This window comes from Euprymna scolopes, chromosome 1, assembly GCF_053919585.1.
Source record: "Euprymna scolopes isolate OS-2025 chromosome 1, ASM5391958v1, whole genome shotgun sequence".
NCBI classification, from domain to species: Eukaryota; Metazoa; Mollusca; class Cephalopoda; order Sepiida; family Sepiolidae; genus Euprymna; species Euprymna scolopes.
The window spans coordinates 198,155,486-198,162,294 of NC_136482.1; positions in this window are offsets into that span (position 1 = coordinate 198,155,486).

Sequence of the window (6,809 nt, forward strand, 5' to 3'; positions counted from 1 at the left end):
TGCACCGAGCTAAGACACCAACCGCCTGAACCTCTCATGACAACTGAGCTTCCAACAAGACCATGGCACACTGTAGCCTCTGATCTGTTTGAGTTGAAAGGCAGCAGCTATGTCATACTTGTCGACTACTTCTCTCGATATGCAGAAATCGCCATGCTTACATCAATGACTTCCAGCGCAATGATACAGAGTTTTAAAGCTATTTTTGCCAGACATGAGGTACCTGTCATCCTAAGAACAGACCCAGGAAGCCAGTACACTTCGAAGGACTTTGCCAAGTTCGCAAATGACTGGGGTTCCCAGCACGTTAAAAACAGTCCCTGCTATTCCCAAAGCAACGGAGATGCAGAAGCCTGTGTGAAAACAATGATGGGAATGTTAAAGAAGGCAAAAGACCCATATCTTTCTTTGCTTGCACACAGAGCGACACCAATGGACTGTTGGTTTAGCCCCAGCGAACTGTTAATGGGCCGACGTCTGAGGACAAACGTCCCGACTCACCTGGATCTACTAAACCCCAGTTGGCCCGATCTTGAGAATTTTAGACAGGGGGAAAGGAACCAGAAGGCTCAACAGCAACTCACACACCGCCTATCAAAAAAGGGTAAAGAGCTACAACCACTCGAAAATGACACACCGGTATGGGTCAGAAGCTCCGACCCCCCAAACCAGGAAGGCATCGTTGTTGGAATGGCAAATACACCACGTTCCTACATTCTACGGACCAAAGAAGAAGGGACAATAATCCGACGGAATCGACGACACATTGTACCCAAACCACTAGAAATGGTCGAGGCTCACACGTCGGAGACCCATGAAGACAGTCATCTACCTAGGGAAGAAACAGTCAAAACAGCATGCCCCACTCAAGAGTATACAACAACCAGATCTGGGCGTCAGTCAAGACCGCCTATTAAACTAGACCTATAATATATGTATATACAAATATATATATATATATATATATATATATATATATATATATATATATAAGTAAATAAATGAACACTTTTCTTTTAATAGATATATCAAGTGTGTGTGTCTGTGTGTGTGAGAGAGAGAGAGAGAGAGAGAGAGAGAGAGAGACCATATAGTAAAAGAACATTAAACATTATTAAATAAAATAAAAAAGGGAGATGTTATGTTCCTTGGATCGGTGGGAGTTGTCCCCCTTTGTTCAATGTTTATAATGTAAACTCTCGGACGTAAACATGAATAAACGAGACTTCGTCAGTCGGCCATGTTGGTCTGAACGGTCACATATCCTTGTCCTGTTATTATTAATAGAAACCTGACATAAGAATGACATACCGAGGAACGTCTTATCATACAAATGGATCTAGTGGAAACTCCCTTGTTAGAGTGATCAAATCTACATTTGCCACACATGCCACACCAATAACAATGATCACTGACAATGCAGCCAACTACGCAAGCAGCGATTTCCGCAAATTCCTGACACGTCAGGCACATAACTCCAGCCCCAGCCCCACCACCAATCGTATGGACGGGCTAAAAACGGCATTAAGCTGATGAAAGAAATTATAAAGAATGAACAGATTTCTGGAAAACCATGCTGGAATAGGGCAACACAATCACACCTAGCATGCACAGTTCACCAACACAAAGGTTCTTTTCAAAGCGCATTCACTCCATGCTACATTGCAAAACCATAGAGTGCACACCACAAGTCCAAGTCGATGTACAGCAGACACCTGTACATAAAAGACAAGTAGCAAAAAAAAATATTATGACCGTCGAACTTAGCTACTACCGGCCATTACTATAGACCAGTCTGTTAGGGTGACATGTCAAGCACGGATCTCTAATAGCGATTGGAAACTTGGTATCATCTCTAGCAAAGAAGCTCGGGAAGTTAAGGAGTTAAAGTAAATGGGAAAACATACAGAATGAAACCAAATTCACATCCATCAAGTGACCACCCTCTCAACTAGTGCACTAGGTGTGTCAGAAACTTCTTGAAAAATATTGAATAATTCGACCCCCTGTTTTTCCAAGCTTATAACTACTCGAAAAATGTAATTCAAACCATATTTTTTTTTCAATTAAAAGAGCAATGACCAAGGTTTCATTAAGAACCCCCCCCTCCCAAAAAAAAACAACGTGATTTTAAAAAAAGGTTTTAAACTTCGGACTTTACAGGTAAATTTCTAAAAAAAAAAACACTTTTTTTTTTAATTTGAATATATTATTTATTGATCTTTTATCTGAAAGCGAGCACTGAGACTTGTAGGGGACTAGGATATATAAATCCCAATCCCGTTACAAAAGAATAATGAAACGAATGGAATTGAAGGAAACAAAAACTCAATTGATGGATAAGATAAACGAGTCGCTTATTTACTGTTGAAAGAATGAATGTTTTAGATATAACATGTGTTCATGTCCGCGCGGGCGTAACCATCGTTCGTTACGGGACTGGTATTGTAGAAAGAAAAGGAAATGTGTGTTCATTTCAAGTTCGCGCGTGGGAAGAGAAGTGATTAATGTAATAGAACGAGAAATGACAGTCCATCGTGTAGACAAAGAAAAGGATAGAGGTTTGACGTCAGTTAGCAGTCAGCTACGCGAAGGTGTTCTCAGGGACCAGTAGTAGATAGAGAGAGAAAGAATGAGAATGTGTACGTACGGTCTGTTAGCTTTTGCCTCACATAGTAGCAAGTGGTGTGAGGCCGCGGTCCTGTGTGTATGTATATGCGCGTATGTATATGACAAGTAATATAGCTTGAAATGTGAACGTGTTTTTGTGTGAGACTAGGAAAGGCTCGCGCAGACTGCAACTAGAAATTTCAAACCAAACTAATAAAACATCGTACAATAAGAGAGATGTTAAGAAAGCGTACACGTGAAATGACTGCAGCTTGGTACGTCAACATTTTTCAGTCAATAAAGCTACTCAAGCCTATATTTACATAGGCACGGCCAAAAATTGAATAAAAACCAAGTTGTTTTTTAAATGAACTAAAATCTATTAAAATCCATTATTCTTGAGCAACTTTTCTGAATAATAATAATATAAAACTTTTTCTATTAATTTTAAATTTTCCAAAAAGTAAAATTAACCGCGATTTTGTCTCGATGGATGACATATTTAAATATTTTTTAAAAGGTTTTTGACTTTTTGAAAATTTTATAAGCGTTTATTCTTTTTTCATACGCGATTCATATATATATATATATATATATATATATATATATATATATATATATATATATATATATATATGGTAAAACTGGTAATTAGTAAAAACCTGAAGAGAGTGCTCAATACTATTGCAGAGCAAATATGTTTTTTATTTTTTTATTAACGTTTTATCTGTTTGGTTACATATGTTTCAGATGTTGGATCATGTTTACGATCAAACAGCCTCGTCAGACCTTACAGAAGTCTGTAACTTCTGTAAGGTCTGACAAGGCTGTTAGATCGTAAACATGATCCAACATCTGAAACATATGTAACCAAACAGATAAAACGGTAATAAAAAAAATCACACACACACACACACACACACACACACACATATATATATATATATATATATATATATATATATACACTAGCAGAAGTACCCGTCGTTTACTGGGTTAAAAAACAGCCTACAGAAAATGGACTGTGATTGATGAAAGTATGATAAGTTATGAAAAGGAGGGGGTTGTAAATTTTACCCTAAGCAAAATATGATGAAAGTAAAGATAATTTTCGCGAAAATATATTTTTTATGTCAACTTTGTTTCTATTCGTAGCCAAGAGTGACCAACAAAATGATGTTCCCTTACAAAGAGAAAATGTTATATATATATATATATATATATATATATATATATATATATATATATATATATATATATATAATAATAATAATAATAATAATAATAATAATAATAATAATAATAATAATAATAATAATAATAATAATAATAATAATAATATAAATATACAAGAAATAAATATTACCATAGTCAATAAAAGTGACTTTTATGGGAGAAAAGTTTATTGGTTTGTATTTTTAAGTAGTTTGTAAAAAAAAAAATTTTAATTAACAAACCGGTTTAAAAAAAATCAAAAATGGCAGCGACTTTGAAATGGAGAGCCCCGTTTTCAATTTGAAGGAGGGGCACCTGAGCATTCTGTGTTAACATTTTAAGAGAGTTCCTTCAACGTAAGGAATATTTATAAACATATTTTAATGTTTTCCGTTATTTTGTGCTTGAGGAATATTCGATTATGGCATATGTAGTTAAAAATTCATTTAAGTAGTTATCGCCTCAAATTTCATTTTAATTTCGGTTCGCTGAAATTATTTCAAGTAAAGAGCATTAAAAACTATTTCAAAAAAAAAAACATGAACTGAACTTTTATTGACTATGGTAACATTTATTTCTTGTATATTTATTTTTTCGAGTAGTCGGTTGTTGGCTTTTCTGCTAAACACTCTTACTTAAATAATATCGACGAAATATCGAAAAACAAAGAAACAAAAACAGTTTTGAAAAATAATGAATCTTTACTTACTTTAGTAAAATAATCCGAAACAGCAAAATGGGATATTAAAAAAGTAAATACCTGAGTTTGACGGATCTACCACTGGGGCACTGGACCGTCTGTCGCCGAATGGGTTGAAAAGGCCGAGAAGATCTGTAAACTGTGCAGAATTAAAGAACCAGCCACAGTCATTCTTTGAGGTTAACCGGAGGAGAGGCCTATGCAGTTTACCAGCAACTTGGGGATGAACCAGACTGGGATGAAATCAAGCAAAGTCTGTATACAGCGTTCGATACAGATCCGTTTGTTGCATGGCAACAGTTCACGAGCCGGCGACTTCACCCCAAGGAAACGGTTGACGTGTACCTAGCCGACCTATGAAAGTTATCGGTACCATTTGGTGGGGTCAACGACAAGATATTAAGCTGTGCCTTTTTAGTAAGCTTACCTGAGGAGATCAGCAAACTGTTGCGGGCATCATCACGAATTGTTGAATGGACAACAGACGAGTTATTAGCCCGAGCTCGAAACATCTGTAAGGAACAGGAGCCAATTGCAGCAGCAACTAGTATTCGACATGCAGCAGTCGAACCGCATGGAGGCAATGTAGATTCTCTCCCAGGTAGTAATAAGCGTGTAGGCCCAATGTGCTATAAATGTGGAGAGGCCAATCATTTTGCTAAGGAGTGCCGGAGTAATAGGAGGTGTGTATATCCACGAGCACAGAGAACAGTACAATGCTATCGCTGCAATAAGTTTGGGCACATATCTCGCAACTGTTCGGAAAACAACGTTGGGGGGCAAGGTACTATCGCCACCCTTGCCCCTTGCCAACCAATAAACACAGGATTACCGGTCATTTGAGTTAAAATTGACGATGTGCAGTGTTCAGCACTCATAGACACGGGGTGTTCCTGGTCTATAGTTAGTGCACATCACTGTCAGATGTGGCGGGAGCAACCAGTCGGTAGTATGACGATCAATGTCTTGTCCCGAGCATGTTGTGGCGAAGGGACAGTCACGATCTGTACTGAGAAGGGTGACACAGCCAAAGTTGACGTTCTGGTGATGCAAGAAAAACCTCTTGGCTATGACATGTTGATTGGAATTGATGCAATACAAGCACTAGAAGGCGTCATAATCACGGCGACTGGAGGTGTAATGCTTGGAGAAGGGAAAGAAGCCTGTGCAGCCATGTCTATTGAAGAAAAGGACTTCTGTGCTACGTTTGACGACAACGAAAAGGCGTGAACTGCAAAGTGGAAATGGACTATGAGCCAGGCACCAGGTCGGCTGTGCAACACCATTCCAGAGTATGCAGTTTCCACAAAGAATAGGGCTGCATATGAAGAAGAACTTCAGATGTGGATTGATAATGGATGTTTAATACCGTACCCACAGGAATGTCTGGGACAACCCCAAACGATTAATTCAGCTCATGGTTGTTGAACAACCTACTAAAGACAAAATTCGGCCCATAATGGATTACCGAGAATTGAATCAACATGTTGATGCTTTCACTGGAAACACAGATGTGTGCGCTGCTAAACTAAGAGAGTGGTGTCAGAAAGGGAGTAATGTAGCATTGCTGGATTTGAAGAGAGCCTACCTGCAGATACGTGTCCATAAGTCATTATGGCCATTTCAGACAGTGATAATCAAGGGAAAACGATATTGTTTGACACGTTTAGGTTTTAGTCTAAACGTAGTACCCTTAATAATGACAACTATTATTAAAACTGTTTTGATGCAGGATGAGACCACAGCAAAAGCTGCTTCAGCTTACATTGACGACATCTACGTTATTGAGGATATAATGTCTTCAGATGTGGTTAGAATAAAACTGGAATCTGGAATCGTTTGGGTTAATAAGTAAAGACCCTAAGCGCCTAAAGGTTGGGGTGCTCGTGTTGGGCCCAGAGGTCTGGAAGGAGGGCAATACTTTGCGATGGAAGCGAGGGAGCACGATTCTAGAGTTACCCAGTGTATTGACAAGACATTGTGTTTTCTATTTGCGGTAAATTAGTAGGACATCTACCTGTCTGTGGATGGCTCCAATCGGCAACAGGATTGTTAAAAAGACGAGTAACTGCAGTAACCAAAGGGTGGAACGACATGGTGGATGATGGTTCTCTCCAGCAAATGATGGCTGAAATGTTGTCCAGAGTACATAGAAACGACCCTGCCCAGGGTGAGTGGCAAGTATCTGGAAACGAACTGAATACATGGGTTGATGCAAGTTCACTAGCTACAGGTGTCGTGTTGGAACAATTGGGTGCTGTTGTGGAAGAAGCATGATGACTTC